At 40.4% G+C, this 18,941-nt stretch overlaps 1 long non-coding RNA gene across 1 annotated transcript in view; it reads left to right on the forward strand.

The window, feature by feature from the left end:
- LOC112996808 (uncharacterized) overlaps window positions 1–18,941 on the forward strand; it is a 269,650-nt gene that overhangs the window by 35,410 nt on the left and 215,299 nt on the right. Inside the window, exon 2 of the long non-coding RNA XR_010388946.1 lies at window positions 11,585–11,673. This is a non-coding gene — a long non-coding RNA (uncharacterized LOC112996808). The remainder of the gene's footprint in view (window positions 1–11,584; window positions 11,674–18,941) is intronic.

Consider the following 18,941-nt stretch of genomic DNA (forward strand, 5'->3'; position numbering starts at 1 on the left):
CTCTGGCTACATTACAAGCACTGTGAAGTGACTGAGGAATGTCGGGTTGCACTATGAGACCAAACAGCAGGTAAACAAAAGAACATTCAAGTGAAATAACTCCTCATAAACCCAGAGAATTCAGGCAGACTTTCTGCAGCTGCGTTGCTAAGTAGTTTCCTGGCCAAGAGAAGCACCAAAGATGTTACGCTGAATATTCGTAATGGGATACTAGCACTGAAGTTGCAACCTAACTATTGAAAAGGATGCAGGGCTTACCAGCTCTTTTCCATAGGAAGTTTTGAAACAGTCCTTTGTGTTTTCCTTGTTGATGTGTGAAACCAGAATAACATTTGGGAGACTTTCTTTGGTCTCCTTAAGATTTGTTCGAATATAAATTGTACAGAGGGGGTTGGCTTTGCATTTTGAGGTTGCCTGCAGAAGACAAGAAATCATGAGAGAAGGAATGCATCCTGTCGTTCACTGTAATGATAAGCATTAAAAACCATTCAATGATCTGTAAAGTTCAGTGTGAGTTCTACTCAAATAATGAAATTTAGAAGAGCAGAGCAATTGTCACAGTAGATCAGATCAAAGGTTGTTGTGACTAAATATTCCATCCCCAGCAGGGGCCGGTGAGAGAGGGATTGGGAAAGAGCATAAGAAAAGGGGTGTATATATATGAAATGATCTTTCCCCTGGTATGTCTTTTCAGCTTCTGACAGAGTTGTATAGCAGCTTCCTGGTCTGAAGTTTGCATTCAGACTATTGTGCTAAATAGCTGCTACTGGATACAACCTTCATTCATTTCTCTAATCTCCATTTGAACCTATGTGGTCTTTTGCTTCTACCAGCCCCCGTGGCACTAAGTTCCATGTTGTAGTTATCATATGACAAAGCGCTTCTCTTTGTCTCTGTTTTTAAATTGTTGCCTGTTTAAAATCAGGTTCTTCTGGCTGGCTTTATTAGATATAAAAAATAAGTCCCCCTTTTTTACTATTTTCATTCTACTCTTAATTTTCTAGACTTTGAATCTATCTTCTCTTAACCAGCTGGTGTGTCCTAATTTATTTAGTTCCTGCTTGTCCAGAAGCTCCCTGTTGCTTTGCACACTACTTTTTCTCTACCCTTTTATAGTTTTGCTGTATCCTTTGTGAGATGCACCATGTGGAGAGGAATGCAGCACTACAGTGCTGATGTGTAACCCGTGGTGTGTAACCACATCAGGTTGCTTATATAAGCAAGTGCTTATGGACTAGGGCAAAGGTTGTACTGAGTAGCTGGAGGAGACCAGAACTGGTATGGTCAGGCTTTGTATGTGTGGCATCAGAACAAGATATCAGAACAAGATAAAGCTGTACAAATGGTGTTTGTTTCATGCTTTAAGTTTATCATCTCTGTTCTGAGGTTACAGCTGTGATGCCAAAGCTTTGGGTCAGCTATACTAAAAATTCTAATACCTAAAACAGTGGGGACTAGGAGAACGATATCACCAGCAATCATAGGATGATGAAAGACTGACATGGTAGGGGGAAAAAAGAATCATGGTTTCTAACTGGTTCAACAGAAAGTGATTCTACTCCCCTGCATGATACAATCTACAAGTCAGTCCTAAATGTGGAGCAAATTCAGAATTCTTCATGATCTAAAATGTGCTTGTCCTTTATGGTTATTTGATGTGGAAATTTCTGCCTGTGAATGCTGATAGCTCTTAAAAAGCAATTTTGCAGTGGAAGATGGGAATGTATGCTTGACTTCTCTCAAGCCTTGACTTCACTGAGCATGGAAGGCCCCTAGCACTTCACTAACAGCCGTTCACACAAGCTTTGTAATGCAGCAAAAATTCAAGTGGTTCTGTGTGGCAATGTTATAAATCAATAGTTTGAGCTTGGATTGTGCTTGTTATAGTTAGCCTAGTGGTGAAGAAATGGGAATGTCTCCCCTGCCCTTGCCGTCCTGCATAGCGAATCCAGACCCATTGCCCGTAGGGAGCTGAGGAGCAAAAGAAAGGAAGGAGTGCTGCCCTTTTGGGAGCTGTTAGGGCATTCGTTCCCCCCAGGAATGAGGAGGGAGGAATTCCAACAGTCCCTTGCCAAGCTATTCCAAGGACACAGCACTTACACCATACCAGCTAATTGGGGCTGTTCCTGAAGGCTTTATTTTAGCATCTGGACTTCGGTAACTTTTTTGATCCTAGTTTTGTACTGAGGATTATTGTGAATTTAGCTCCAAGCCATCTCTTGAGTTGCATATCCAAAGTAAGCACTCTTAGCAAAAACGAAGTGCCTTATGCGTTTTAGTCAGTGCTAAGAGCAGTTTGACTCTTCAGCTAATTTTTCATGTGCTGAAAGAAATGGAGCTGTAGTGTTTCAAGCTAATTGAGGAGTTTTGAAGTATCTCCTATAATGTCCATGATTATGCTCATGGTGATCAGATTAATACCCATGAGGCTCAAGTGCAGAAGGATGGAGGACTGAGTCCTTATAAGAAGACAAAAGTGTGCTTTGCCGTATTTGTTTAATATTGTAATATTTGTTGTTTGAAGTGCCTTTGTGAATAATGTCTGCCCATATTACCTTTTAGAATTTTTCCTGGTTCCGCTAAATAAATCAGAGCAAAGCAAGACTTTATCTAGTCTCCTCCTAAAGCGTGTAAACCTAATTCTTCTGCTGCCTAAGTCATTCTAGCAGTCAGAGTGTTAAAGGGTGTAAACAAAACTCTTCTGTGTATCCTAGTAGTTACATTGGAGGAAGGTGTCGGGAAGGGAGAGCGTGGCTGTTTGAATCAAGGGAAGGAGGACAGTAATTCTCTCTCCTCTCATTGTGTCAGTCCAGCCTGAGGACCTACATGATGAAGAAGCTTTGATTCTTTCACTTTGCAGTAATCAAAAAACACAATTTGGTGGAACCAAGCAGGACTGAACTAGTCTGGAAGCTAAATTGTTTTGTGAGCCTCAGCACAGTTTCCCTCCAGCTCAGGCTGAGCATTCTGGCATTGTGCAGCAGATGGATATGTGAACAGGAAAAAGGTTTTGTTTTTTTTTCCTAGTGTTCCTTTTGCCCTTTATGCTCTAGATTTTATGAGGAAAGTGATTTTTCTTTTTCTTTATTTTTTTTTTTTGTGTGTATTGTGCTTGGACCAAAGGATTCCTAAGTGAAGAAGACAGGTTATTTGTTCCATAATGTGCATGTCAGAGAAAAGTGGAGAGCAATGGGTGTAACCTATTTAATAGCTATTAAGAGTTTTAGTACATGGGTGTAGTGAAAGTTTCAGCTAGCACGGGTGGCTTTTTGGCAGTTGTGCAGACACAAAAAGAAATGAAACAATTGTATCAGTGTGTAGGAAGACAAGACCCAATTAAGTAGTATTACTCATCCAAGAGGGTGAACCATTAATGACCAGGTGCTGAACCTGAGTATTAAAACAGCACTGACCTCAAGAGGGAGAACACCTTGAAGTGACTTTCACAGTGGGTGGTTAATGGAATACGCAGGTTCATGGAAGACAATTTAATGTTGGCTGGCTGCAATGCCTTTGTCACGACTCCCTGTGTTGTCTGACACACAAGTGTGTGGATGTCAAACCAAGTATGAAAGGATGCTGAATGGTCTCTGTCGTTCGTCGCTCCTTCTAGGGAGAAAACAGTGTTGATGACCGTATAAATATAAATCTGTGGAGGAGTGAGATGATAATTTGGTAATGTGTATGTAAGATATATTGTTAGTGCTTGAAAGGTAGAAGAATGGCTATTAGGAAATGATTCCTAAAGCTTTTACTTGTAAATTGAGATTGCAGGTGATTAAGTTCTGTGGGGACTTGATTTGATTTGCTGTCTCCCCACTCAGCACTCTGGGATAACGATTAATCCACCATCTCAAACTGTCTCTAATAACTGGGTAAATCTATTAGTTGGATGTTTCTGCTAAAATTATTTGCAATAAAATAATTGATTAGCGTGACATTTGCATGGTAATGCACAGGCTTTGGCTGTTAAGGCCATGGTAGGATGAACAGATCAGCTCTTGTGGTGGGGTTGCCTATGGGTTCAGCAACATCGGGTAGTATTGGCTTATGGTACCATCGCCTATAGGTACAGAGTGTGAGCTGCCCTTGGCTTGTTCTTTTGGAGTTGTTCTACTTTGCATAAGTAATCGAGCATTTGGGAAGCTGAGGAGAAGGTGACTTTCCAGTCTGTTGTCTAGGACACTTAGCTGTCTGGAGGGGGACTCCAGGTCCTTGCTCCAATGAACATTTGCAATATAAATGTTTCACCTTGTCTGTCTTATCCTCTCCCATTATTTATACTTTTCTTTCCTCACCAGTCTTTTGGGATATGGAAGAGTGCCCTGTTCTCATTCCTGGCTCCTGGGCAGACAAGGCAAGGACTCTCTCATATCCCAGGGAAACGCCCTAGCTGTGAGCTGTTGGCTGTGCTGGGGATGCTTGCTTACCTTACCTGTTGTCAGGAAGTCTTTTTTCTGAAAGTTTTCTAGGGCTAGATCTTCTCCAGTAAACAGGTTGGCTGTGATCACTAGAACAAGACTCTCAAATACAGTTAGTCCGAGAATCCCATCAGAAGGAAAAGGAGCTGAGAAAGTTCTTGCCTCGGGATATGAATCATGAATTTATTTGTTGGTGGAGACCTTGATGCTGACAGGCTTAGTATTAGGTAGGGCAGGGCTCGGCTCCAATGGTAGCCAGTGCTACCTGGATGTTAGAGAGGGAGAGGTGCCCAAATCCTCCTTTTGGATTTAGCCTTGTGTATTAACTCCTAGAAAGATGTGGTTCCTAACCACACAGTTAACCTCACAGCATCTCTTTCCTATTTCCTTTGGCAGCCAGTTTGTTTAACTGTAGATCATGCCAGGAAAGGCGGGGGGGTGGGGACAAATCAAAGCTCCTCCTCATTTTCTAGCCTGCCTTTATTGCCTGATGCATTATGATGCATCACCCTGGGGAACCTCAGTTCTGCCACTTGCTGGGGGCTGGGATACAGCACAACCTGACTTACCCAGGCTGTGTCAGCTACAGGAAGTCTGAAAATGTGGTTTCCTGAAAAACAAGTGAAAGGAGGGGAAGTGCGTAGTTTTTGTTTTGAAGATGGCATTTTTGGAAACTCCATGAGCACTTATGTCAAAATAGGTCCAAAGCAGCTATTTAGTCATAGGAACAGTTGCCATTTGTTTACAAGGCATCTGTGTGTGAATTAGGAAAGGTCCTTTATCATGTGTCACACCTCATACAGATGAGTAATTCTGTGGAAATCAAGTGTGTGCATCTGACATGATTGATCACTTGTTATTCCATACTCTGTGCTTTGTCTTTCAGTAAGATTTGAATATAGATGCTGAAAATAATTTGGCATAAACCAGGCAGTGGCTGGTGTAATTCAGTTGCCTCTTGCATTTCAGTAGAAAATGCAAGATTTTCTGATTGAGAAAGCGTTTCCTTGACAAAATCAAGTTGTGAGGTAACTTGCCAATTGGTGTTAATTAGTAAGTACTGTTTTGCTTCAGGTGAGGACCTGATCTCTTCACTTTTAGGTTGATTATATCTGTCTTAAAAATGCACTTCCCAAAATGCATAAGAGCTTGTTAGTGAAACCACCCTCTGCTATGCAGGGAGTGGTTGGTGATTGTTACAGTAACCTTATACAGATTTCTTAATTCTGTGTGTAGAATATGAAGCTCTCAATTTTAGGACCCTTGCTGTAAGGTCAGTCATGGGCCAGTGAAGTAGTGGGATCTGTAGTTCATGGCTGATGTGTGAGGCATAGGAACTGGAATGAAACTCAACAGCTCTGTTCAGGTGCCTTGTGTTAGCTTTAAGTACTTCTCTAAATGATTCCCTTGAAATATGTTACGATTTTCCCAATGCTTGAAAAATGCTTCATATTTTTTCCAGTTCTTTAATACTGAATCTCATGTTTCCTGGACAAGCCCATGAGCAACCTGATCTAACTGGACCCGCTTTGAGCGGGGAGCTGCACTAGATAGGGCTCCTTTCCAATGTAAATTACTCTGTGACTGAATGAAAAGTAAAAGGTGCTTTTGGGGTTGTTATGTGAGGGATACCAGGAAATGTTGTGGAGCTGGGGGAAACCACAAATACTTGATTTCACCTGAACACATGAAGCACTGGTAGTTTCCTGTATTTGTTGTTTCCACCTTCTCACAGTAATTTTCATTATTGTCGCACAGGACTTTGTCACAACGCCCTTGCTATGAAGCTATCTAGAGAGGACTGAAGATGGAATTTTGGTTTGTGCTAATTCAACTTTTAAAATACCATCTTTAACTTAAATTGATATTACTTTTGTATCTGAGTGCTCATAGGTTTAAATTTACAGGTTAAAACTAAATGGATGGCATGCAAAATGATGCGTGTTTGCAGAAAGGTTTTAATATTAAAGTAATGCAATTTCTGTGAGCAAATAAACATTTAGAAATGCCAACAAGTAGAAAGCAGAGTATAGATTTCTGTAAGCAGGCAAAAGTGTCAGGGAAGGTAAAATCTGTAAGATACCTTGCCCCCAGCAGAGATGCTGACAAACGGAGATCACAAGTGACTTTGATACCCCATGTGTTTCTGCAGGGATTTCAATCCAGCCAGGGCAGCAGTCAGCCTGCATGATATGAGAGAGAGTGTGTGCAGGGAGTGCAGTCCTGTTTGCAGTGAGCTAATTTGATTTGTTCCTTCTCTGTCAGAGTGGTTGAAGCCTTCAGAATAGCTGCTGGGCAGTTCTTTGCCTAGTTTTTCCATGGATTTGCAGCATGCTCAGCCAACTGCCAGAAGGAAAGCATTTCTCCTGGGCCACTGTTAAATTCCTTTGCTTTGAGCTCCTTACTAAAACTGGTGACTTGTGATGGGCATAACATTTTTGTCATGTGAAAAAGGCTATACTGTGCACCTTGAGCATGTATAGGTGGGCATTAGATGCAGCACAAAATAACACCAGTTCTGTAACAGCTCAGCTGGGAGTTTTGCATCATAGCCCAGATTTTCCTGGCCCTTCCATGGTATGCTTATGTGTACATTATGCATAGGCATGACTGCAGTGCTCTGTGAAATCAGTGTTGCATTTGCAGAATCAGGCACCTAAAATAGTGCATTTTTATAGGAATGTGCAGGGTTAATTTATTCTAATTTATCACCCAATGATTGTTGACACAATATAAGCATGTTCATGAGTTCTCCGGCATACTTGTGGCTAGAAATACATTTATGCCTAAAGAATAGGTGGGGTGACAGAAGTGCAGGTATACAAGGATAGCTGCTTAGTTCCCTATGCTAGGGCGTATATTACCAGTCTTCTGAAATAGATGTCTAGTGTCTGTTTGTTACATAGATCACGTATAGCGTAAATACTAAGATGTGTACTTTGCCATTCCCCCAAAATATCTGAATCCTACATCATGCTTTGTGCAAAGCCCCTGTGCAAGTACAGCGCTTAAGAAAGTTTTACCTGCAGAAAAGCTTCCTGTTCAGACTTCGTCAACAGATGCGTGTAGCCCAGGAGTTGTTGTTGACAGTGAACACTTTATTATAGGGCAAAAGATCCTCTTAGGAATGTAAGGTCAGCAGTCTCTGAGTGAAGAATTTCTCATGTGCATCAACACACAAATGTTTGATGCCTAATCCTTTAATATGATTTTTATGGATTGATTTCAACAGGACTTCAAGGACATGTCTTCAGTAGCTGATCAGCCTTCTAGCAATAAGCTGGCTTTTTTAGGACTTATGCTCAAAAATGGTCTTACTCAGTTATTTTTTCAGTTTTATTGCTATATGCAAAAGGCCCAATCCTGTAGCTCATCTTTAGGTTTTTACTACTCCTTACTGAAGCAAACTTCTGTTGACATTGTTGAATGTTTTGCTAAACTAAATATTTATAGAGGCGCTTTTGACTTTCAACATTATAATGCAAATATCTTTAACACTTTATTTATGGCATTGCACTTTGATACCTGCAAATGGTTGGAAAATTATGGAAAGCTTTGTGAGAAAAGATAGTCCTGCTTCTCCAAACACTGCCTTGCTGTAGAATTGTCATCTCTTTCAGGTAAGAAGTGGAGATATCCTGATCATCTGTGGTTACTGAATATTCCAGAGCATTTCCTCTAATAGCAGCAGGTGTAAAGCTTTGCTCCCTTGGGCCAACCAAGGCAGCTAAGCTTGGCTACCTCATTTAAGCTTGTGTGGGTATGTGGTTTTAAGTGTGCAAATGTTCACATAGCTATACACTGCAGTGACAGAATAGTTTGGGACAGGAAGCACAATTTGCTGTTATTGTGTGTTAACTTTATTGGTAAATTCATGGAGAATTTCCAGCAGGTATTTCCTGATACAAAAGTATTTTCTTATCCGTGTGTTTTTAGTGGTGGAAACTAAGCTAAGAAACTAAGTAAACTAAGTCTTTGAAGTACAACATGATAGTTTACTTTCTTCAGAAGTTAAGTGAATTCACTAATGTCTAGGAGCACATTACAAAATGTATGGTATTTTTTGTTAAGTGGAATCAAAGAGATTACAAGTGTGTAAATTTTGAAAAAATTCTGTGGAAACACACAGCCTTTCATTATGCTTCAGTTTCAGTGATGCATGTTTTCAGTAAGATGCAGCTGTAAATCTCTCCTTGTTTCAATATCTTAATAACATCCCTTTAGGTGATGTCATTCAGGAACTACTCAGTCTGGTCTGCTTTCAGTCCTGGTGCTCTGAGATTTCAGTATCATTTAACGTGAAAGCCCTGTAATATAATTGTTTTAAGAGTTTTGCATCAGTTATTCATTTAACCAGAAGGTACCTTTAAAATTGCAATTATTGATTGATATTAATAGAACAATTGCAAATATTTATGATCAAGCTATTAGACAAGGTAGCTAGCAATATCTGCCTAATGTCTGTGGTATTCTGTGTCACGCATGCAGCTGGATTTTCCCTGTGACATCAACCATGCTGTTGTGAGATGGTAATAACCCCAAAGGTTTTGGTTGTGCAACACCCTAGAACCCTGGTATTTTAGGGCACACAGCAACATGCGAACAGCACTGTCATGTTTGTTTGTCTGGGGTGACAACCTGGTATTACCACAGGGTTTGTCATGCTTGTAACACTGTTACTGACTTGTAACGTTGTTTCCATTTTATATGTGCTCAACATCCTTCCCACTTTCCACTGGACCAGGTGACCTCTTTTGCATGGCAAATTGCAATTGCTTTGAGAGTAAATTCACAGTCTTCCAGTAATTTCTCTGTCCTAAATGTCAGTGGAGTTTTGCCTTGTTATCTTGAGAGCCGATTTGTTCTCCTTACCTTCCAAAAATAACCTTGTCCTTTAAGCCATGAATGAGCCTAAAGTTTTCTAAGCTGTCACTATTTTTCTATTCTGTTTTAGAATATTTTTCTCCTGTATTTTATTTTCACATGAAATGTAGCCCTTCTCTTCACTGTCATATAATTTTTGTAGTAAGCTCTGGAAGAATATGCTCTTGCTCTTGTCAAAGAATTTTAATTTGGAGGGAAGGGAGGGCTTTTTCACTGTACTGTTCCTCCACCCAAGGTGCTGCCTTAGTTCATTGCACTCCAGATATTCGCTAATCACTCCAAGCAGAGAAGCTTGGACACAGGTTTATTTTGCTTAGTGCATGAGTTCTGCCTGATCAGCCTTGTGTAGTGTGGTCTGCCTGCTCAAGGATAACGAACCTCTTAGGCTATGCCTGTATTACTGGGCCCAGGAAGTCCTCCCAGTTCCTTGGACTAGATGCATGCGCTGGATGCACCCTCAGTCTATACCAGGGTGAGACACTGGGCCCATGCTGACTTCCCCTTTCCTCTTTTTTCTATTTAAAGGCAATCCAGGTGAATAGGCTGAATGAGAGCCTTGACACACTCCAACATGTCCCAGATCTGGATGGTTTGAGGGCAAAGAGGGAATGTCAGAATCAGAAAGCATGCCAGGATATCACCAGTAGGGATCTGGGCAAGACCTTAGAAGACCTGTTACCTACAATGCATCTTAAGAGATTTGGTCTGTTTAATTTCTCAAGTTTCTTGAGTTCATTTTATTGCAAAGCTTCTGGTCATTTTACACAACATTGCAAAGATGATGCCACTGATGGAGCTTTTCTCCATGTTATTTCTGGAAGATGTGGCCAATGCCTCAGTGAGGAGAGATTTTTTTTTTTTTAATACTTTCACTAGCTCAAGATAAGTTGGGCTTTATTGATCATATTCACCACTCTAAATTCTGAATGTTACCTATCTGCTAGTGCCTGGGGCTTAACTGTCATTGCTAATACTGTATTTCTGGCACTGCATTGGCTTGAACATGTGTGCCCAAAATTAAATTAATAAATGTTCTGTTTGTGGATTGTTTAAGAAAATGTTTTTCATCAATATAATTCAGGATGTTTGAAAATCAGACCTTTTTGCAATCATTATTCCAATTTTTTTCTTTCCCTACTTTGGGTGAGAATAATTAAGAATACAGGGAAAATGTACAAAATAAGTGTGTATGTGTGGTGGTTTTTCTTTTTTGTTTTTCTTTTCTTTTCTTTTTTTTTAACTTGAATTTTTTAATGAGTGGAGAGCCTGGCAGAGAATTGAGAATCACAGATGAGTACATGCAGTGGCTATGAAGCAGATAGCTCCAAAAGGTCTGTTTTATTCTCAGTTTCTCTTGGATCTATTTGTGACCTATTAGGCCTGTTTTTCTTAGGCTTGTCTATTTTATAATCTAAAGACAGAAAATTGCACTGGCCAAGCTTCCACATAGTCTACTTTACTAGCAACTGCAGTAATCAAAGGCATTCAGTGCTGTGGAGCACTGCAAGGAAAGGGTTATGTATCCTCTCAAATGGGAGAGCACACCCTGATCTAGCCTGCAGGCATGGAGATAATAATAGCATGGAAGGATGGCAGCCCGCGCTCTGGAACGGTTTATGAGGAGGAAGTCCGCAATTACATATTTCTGGGCAAACATTAACCAAGACTGAAGCCTAGCTTCGAAGAAAAACAACAGACTGGAACCTCCAGTACTATAGCTGTTATGTGGACTGAAAGCAGCAGTCAAACATTTATGTGGCGTTACAAGCAAAGTAAGAATAGCCTGGGAACAAAGCAAAAGGCTTGATAATATTAACATATCCTGGTGTGGGCTTGCAGAAAGCATGTCTGTCTTGACCCTGCTCTCCAGTGAGATTGGAAAGAGCAAGGAGATTTTTTTTTTTTTTTTTTTTTTAAAGTACTGTCTAGCTTTGTGAAAACAGACCTAAGCCAAAGTAATGGAACTATTGTTTGCTATGCTCACGGCCTAATCCATTTATATCTGTGGTTTCAGAGCTTACCACCAAGCAACAAAGTTTCTCCTTTAAAAAACAAGTCACTTCAGGCATCTCTCAATCACTGCGGTTACCATGCTAGAAACAATTGCTATTCTGTGCTGTGGTTTTGTAAAGTAACAGTCCTATTTAGAGATTTGTGTGCTAAACTTGGATATGCCCATTTTATTGTAGACGCTGGGTACCTAAAAATGGAATTGTTACACTAAAATTAAGTAGACAGCTAAATGATACACATTTCCTTTCCTTTGTTTTTTCTGACAGACCACAATTACTGTAAAGAAGCTGTCCACTCATTACTGCAAGCTCTGGGGAAAAGGAGGAGTGACAGAATATAGACTGATATCGGAGAGGTAGGAGAGGCATGTTAGTCTAAAGAGACACTTGCTGTGGCAAGCATAGTATGTAAATTCCAAAGTTAAGCACTTTGGAAAATGTCCAAAAGATGAAGATATGTACATTACTCCTGCCAGGGGGAAGGAAGGGAATCTTAAATGTCTCCATAGAGAATATCTATTTGGCCTTTTTTTTCCTTTTCTTTTCTTAAAGGGCAAATATTTTGCAGGGAAAATCATGGTGAGACAGCTGTGACTGAGAAACCTTGAACTTGGATTAGATTATTGGGTTCATGTTTGATGGTAAAAGCTATATTTAGTCTGTTTTTATCTGTGGTAAAATAGGAGATAAGCTTAGTGTCTTCCTACCTTTTACTGCTAGGGCAGAGACATACACCTACTTACTACTGATGGTGATTTGAAATCAGTAGTATTTGATAGGCCTTGGGAAAGCTGAAGAAAGTGAAGTTACTGGCTCAGCTGACTTCACTGTGGACAAGTGTACCTATCCCAGTACTCACCTTCACAATTAACAGTGATTAACTGTCAAGCTACCTCCAATTCTTTGTAGAGAGATTGGAATGGAAAATGCAGTCTTGGAGACTGTGTTGAGAGGTACTTCTTTGAATGAAATGTATTGAAAACAGTTGCTTAACCTGCTCTGCTGACAGAGAACTAGGTTTGTTTGTGTTTTCTCCTCTTTTATTCCCTTGTGCACAATAGTGGGAATCTTGTTAATGCTAAAACAACTTTTAAAAAGCCAAGGGGGGGGAAAAAAAGTATTTTAGCAGGTTAATGCCATGGAAGTATTTTACAAAACACAAAGTAAATGAGAATTTCTGCCATGGAATGATCTCTGCTGTATTTATGCTTTCATTTTGAAAATCCAGCATATTCCTAGATTAGTACCAACAGATTATTTTAGGTACGCTAAAGAGATCTATTTCTGAGCTTTTGGGAAGGACCGAGGCCAGAGGGATAGAAAGAAGAGCTGGCCTGCTGTAATTAATATAGCTGTATTTATTGTAATAAAAGAGTAAAGAATACAGACTCCTAGATAGGTATCCCTCTTAGTATTTCAATTAACTAGAAAAAAAAACATTTGTGAAATGGGGGAAGATAACAGGAGAATGGGAGAGGACCTAAGTTTGATGGAACACCTCTTCCCCCCAGCCCAGAGCAGACAAATCATGGCTGGCTTATGTGTAAGAGTTGCGCACATCTTTCATATCTTTCTTTTATTGCCACTTCCAAATGATGATCTTTAGCTCAAGTCCAAGCCTTCATTCTCTAGCAATATGTCTAGTTAAGCTTTTACAGGTGCATATTGTTATTTCTTGAATGGCAGAGAATTTGGTCCCTGCTGAAGTAGATTGTCTTCCACTGATACGTTCTTCTGCTTTCAGGAACTGTAGCATCATCTCAGTGAACCAGCAAAGGGTGAGAAGCCTCAGTAGGATATTCAGATCATATTTTTTTGCCTGTTTAAAAAGTTACTCATCACATTGTCATTAATAATCACCTTCCTGTGTGACAGGATGGGCTACTCAGATCCCAGAGAGATAAAGTTGAATTTGTCAGCTCCCAGAGGGCCAAAGTAAGCATCCTTCTGACTAACAATCTTTGAACACTGAGCTGTGAGTGGTGTGAATTTGGAGTTATGTGCTGCTGAGTGGCACTGAAAATACGGTTGTGTAAGTGTGGTGATTGATTAATGGTCTCTCTGTTCTCACTCCCTCTCTGCCTTCTGCTCTCCTTGCTCTATACATGAAAGCAGGAAAGGAGGATTTGGATGCAGCAATGCATCCCCACCCCATTCATCCTTTCCCAACTGAATCAACATGGTTGTCTCTTTTTAGAAGTCTCCTTTGGTCTTCTGTAAAGGACCCCTCAAGACTTGGGAGATGTCTTCTGCCATTGCATGGTGGGACCTCAACAGTCTTACTGGGAGCTCTGCCTAATGTCACTTCTCCTGTATCTGGTTACATCAGAACATGACATGGAGGCATTTGACTGTATACGCTGTCCCTTCAAAAGAGGAAATTCCCATAAAGAATCTATTTACAGTCTGAGGGTCTCCATACTCAGCTGGCCTCACAAGCCAAAAGGAAATGCACAGACTTCCACAGGGGGGAGAGAAGGAGCTCTGAACACAACATCAGAAGCAGAAGAGGGCTTTTGTCATCTTTATGCTGGCAGTCAGGGTTAACAGTAAATGTGAATTAAGTGGATATTCAAGAAGCACAGTGGTTACCTTGCAAATGAAACAAAATGGCTAAGAATAGCATGAAATCTAACAAGTGCTAGTGAGCATGCCTTGAAATACATTGCATTGTCTCGGAGTCTCATTTTGACTCCCTAATGCATTATTTCAGTGAGTGAGCCTCTGCAGCAGTGGGTGTGAGAGAGTGCGTTGTGTAGGAGTGTAGTGCTGACAAGTGCCTCGTACCATCTGCCTCCTTCCTTCACAAATCCATCAGCATCCATGCAGCAGCTTGTACTTGGTAAGAACACTGAAAGGAGATGTGATTTGGATTTAATCATTAGCAAATGTCCCTTGACTGTTTCTCAGTTGCCCATCTGAATTTAATTCCAAGAGAAGGAAACCCTGATGTATGCCTGCCTTCAGGTATAATTACTTCAAGACAGATTGACCATTTAAGCACACACGACACTGCTTAGCTTTAATTAGAGTAAATTGGCAGAATTTATATGACCGGTAGTTTTGGGGACTGTCAGATGCATGAAAGTATATTTTGCATATCATTTCCTGCTGAGGCTAAGACCAAGGTACTAGCTGAAAGGCTTGTGATTAGGACAAAAACACTTTGTAAATTTAAACCTATCTCCATTAGGAATGGAAAGTAACTGGCTGGGGGAAAGGGTGGTGCTCTGGGAAGAGGAAAATGTTAAAACAGAACACAAAGCGAGAACTTGTTGGAGATGATGCTATATCACAGAAACATGTTATTCCCAAATTAAAATCTTTGCAGTGAGAGTCACAGGTGATTTATAAGTGAGTGTCTAAGGTTTCTAAAGGTTAATTTTTTTTGGAAGGATGTTCTGGTGCATCACAACTCCAGTGTTGATTGTAACTGAAATTAAAGAGGAAAGGAGGTTTAGTTTAGATATCCTGTCGCAACAGGTTCTAGTGCACTACTTCAGTGTCCTGAAACTGCAAAGTTGGCCTTTGCTGTATCCATTCCTAACTCAGCCCTCAACCATAACTAGCCTGTCAGCTAACAGCAGTGCGAACAGTGAGTATTTGGTATACCCCCCCCCCCCAAAAAAAAACAACAAAAAAAACCCAACAACAACAACAAAAACACAACCACCCAAAATCCTTGACAGAACAGTGAGCGAAGATCAGGAGTGCTATTGAGCCACTTCTGTACTGCGCAGAGACACAGCAGTCAGAGTAATCTGAAGGGAAAAACTTCTCTCTGCTGTGCTCTAGACATGGCTAGAGAAGCACCTTCCTAAACCAGGAGGGGCGAGCTGCGCTGCGCAGGGGGCCTACTGACACTGTTGGATGTCATCAGTGGTGGTTGGATGCAGTCTGCCTCTGCTGCCTGGCTGCCAGTGAGGCTGTCTTTAGGAGCTGTGGAAGATGAATGGTCCTCAGTTCTTTCAAAGAAATGGAGTAGCTGACCAGAGCTTCAAATTTGCTGATTACAACTGTAAGAGAACTAGGTGGCATTGAGTTTGCTAACTGATTTCTCTGCCAGCCTGATTAGGAGTTTGACAGTATTCCCTGAGAAGGTCCTAGATTTACAATAGTTGCAAGGAGCAGATTTTTTTCTGGAATAGTTTGAAATTTATTATTTCCTATTGTATTGCTTGATATATAGGAGGTCACAATATTACCCTACCGATGTAAAATCAAGTGCAAAGGTCTAGAGAAAGTGGCCTCAGTTATCTTCTGGAAGGGGGGTCAGGATGGCATTTGGGTCAGTTTGCCTGAGGTTGCTGCAAAAATGGTGGGTCTGGGATGGTTAAATACGTTACCTTCCCATTTGTGCTTTAATTGTTGGTTGTCTTGAATGTGAGATCTGAAGTAAGCGGAGGGGCTGCTTTAAGACTTGGGGTCCTGATGCTTAAATTGCTGAAAAGCTTGGTATTTTCCTGTGAGGGGTGCGACTTCCATGCCAGCCACATAGGCTTGGACACAACCTTTTATTTATGGTGTTCCAAGCGTGTCAGTATCCAGATGTGATACATCAGGATCTAAAAGTCATGTGAAACTTTTTTCTCTACTCAGGGTGATGGAGTCCATATGTGGATAGAGGTAGATATCTCATGCTAATCATGAGAAAGGCTAGTCTGGCTGTTCTTGTCTCTTACTGCCTTCATGGCATTTTTGGCTCTGCTCCGGTTTGAATACAGTTTACAAGATCTTCATCTACTGAGGAGTTGAGAGCTTGCTATCAGCACCCATTCCTTCAGTGCAGTATCAGTACTTCTGATTTCAGTCGTCCTAATCTCTTTCCTTTCAGAAATTGAATCCTAAGTCCCTGAAAACTTGTCATAATAGAAGTACTTTTGATTTTATAGAAACTGGATTGTCTTAATACAACAGACTGTAATACTAGGTTCTCTCCATGAATATTTTTTCCCTGAGGTTGTGCATTAATGATGTGGTGGTAGGACTGAGGTAAGAAAGTTTGAGGAAAATCCCTTGAAATTTCTTGCTGTTCATTGTTCTCCTCCCTTTTAATACAAATGTTGCAATTTGTGATTAAAAAAACCTTTTTTTCCAATTTCATGTGTTCTAGGCCAAGCTGAGTGGCAAAAATAAGCATTCAAGATGAGCAAAGCGTACTCAATGCAGTAGAAGAGTGGGGGACTTTTTGGAGGTTCTCTAATGCATTTGTTTCTAAGCTTTGCATAGATATTTCTTCTGTTGCTTTTATTTTTAGTGGGATGCTGGGGAGGCAAAACAAATGTGAAATGTTCAGGATGTCAGTTTGCACTGTGACTAATCTGTCTTCTGCACAGTTAATGTTCTTCCCAAATACTTTTACAAGGGAAGTCATAGACTTATATTTTTCACTGTGCGGCACATCACAAACTAGAAACTTGGTTAATGACTGCTAATAATTCCCCGAGTTCTCCTCTTAAGGGAGCTTTTCCTCAGGAGAGCCATTATCGTTAATCTGGTTAAATCTGGATGTTTCCCCTTCTTTTCTTATATTGTTTGTTCTGCTTTGCGGTAGTTACTGTTCATTTATGTGTAGTGAAGAAACAAGTGGTATTTGCCACCGCCGGCTGCAAGGGCTCATGGGCATCCATTTACATAGGCCTTGTTACAAAGGCAGACCACATCCTGGCAAGGACAAAGTGCTGTCTGATACACTGCCTGCATACACCAGTGCCTCCCTGGAGGGGAGCCAGGATGTGGGCAGGCTTTGTAAGAAGTTACTGTTTTAGTCTGTGTGGAAGTCAAGGGAAGGGATAAACCAACTAAATTAATCTTTCTTTCCATTCTCTGGTAGAACTTCCACCAGTCAAAATACGCATATGATTCACCACAGTATAAAATTTTCCTGTGCTTTTTGTTTGTTGTCATCTAGGAGAAAAGCATTTTGTCATTCACTCTGTTACATCTCCCTTGGACAAGTAAATATTTAGGGAAGATTGGAGACCCCTGCCTAGGTAACTTCTTGTGAAGATATCCTTACTCTGTGTCTAAGAGGCCTCTTTGTGTCTAAAAGGTGTCTTTGCAAAAAAGTGGTAACTGTACAATGTTCCTCATCTTCCATCTAACAAATGTAAGAAGACATAGGCATTAGGATTTAAGCTCCAAACTGTTACTGAAATGGGTAGGTGAGCATATGTACATGCTTGTCAGCCATGCCTGTCTCTTATTAGTATATAAAAAGCATGAGCTTGCAGGGAAGAAGAGGAAGGTGCTATTGTAGTAGAAATACAAATCATTATCTGCAAATTAAGGATAGTAAGGTGAATCTTAAGTTAAGTAATTTGTCCAAAGTTACGCTTGGTGATGGAGTTCAAGATAGAAGCCGAAATCTCCTGATTTTTCAAAATGTCATAGAAGCAAATTTTATTCTCACTTTTCACTTGAACAGCACTATAAAACATGAACTGGGTGGAATATTGAATACAGCTCAGAATTTTTAAAAGTAGCAGGATTATATAGATTTCTAAGCCTTGCATTGCACTTCTCAGTTCATAGATTTATCATGCAGCTGCAGAATTTTAATAAACCTTTTGCAGCTAAAATAAAACATTGAGGTTTCATGGGAAAGTAGATGTTGAAGTGGAACGTTGGTTGCATCAGTAAATCTGCCTTGTTCTCTATTGGCAGTGGTGAGTGTGAGTCAGTATGTTTGTTTCAGTCTCTAAAAATACCATATGTCTTTATTATTCCAAACAAGTCCTTACGATGGACAGAAGCAGTGCTCTTTATTGCTTAAATGTGGCACAGTGTCTGCTAAGTATTGAATATCTCTGAAAACAAACTAGCCCACATCCTGACTGACCGCTGTTTTGCTGTTGTGTACCTCATCAAAAAGAATGAATTTACAAAGGTGTAAAACTTCAGTTAGCTGTGGGGAAACAGATCTTCTGCCTTTTATTTGCAGATGCTAGAGACTAAAGTTAATTCTGGCATAAGCAGGTGAATTTTCCATTCAGGCTAATGGGAGTTGTCCCCATGTGTGCCAAGAAAGAACTCTTTAAAAATGTAGTTGTGGGTGAAATCCTCACAGATTTTGTTTATCCACTTTTGGGTAAACGTGTTTTCTTAAAACCTACTGCGTGAGTCTGGCATGGCCATGTGATTCAGTATCAAAACTATGTGAAATTAGCCATTTTCCTTTGGATCTCATGGTTGTGTCCTGAGAATTATTCTGAGGCTTTTAGTTTATTTGAATCTCACAGTTGAGAAAATGCACGGTGTTCAACAACTTTGTTTAAACCAACAGAAATGCTTGAGGGAAAAAAACAGTCTCCTAGAACAATTGTTTGGATCCTAGTTGCCTTAAGACCCTTAAAAATAGGGCAAATACACTATGTAGGACTGTATCTCTCTTAACTGACCTTATTCAAAGCTGTTATCCAAACTTTGAAGGGGGTAAGTTTTGTATTTTATTGGGAAGAATCTAACCATTCACTGATGGGATTCAAATCCAGTTGCCTAGAAGTCTGAGTTTGCTGATACGTATTCTAGTTGATTCTTCGTCTCCCAAGGAACAGAATGTCCATCTTTTCCTTTAGGAAACCACCGTGCAGTCTAAAGTTCTTGAGATCATATGCATGTTTGT

This window comes from Dromaius novaehollandiae, chromosome 4 (assembly GCF_036370855.1).
Source record: "Dromaius novaehollandiae isolate bDroNov1 chromosome 4, bDroNov1.hap1, whole genome shotgun sequence".
Lineage (NCBI taxonomy): Eukaryota > Metazoa > Chordata > Aves > Casuariiformes > Dromaiidae > Dromaius > Dromaius novaehollandiae.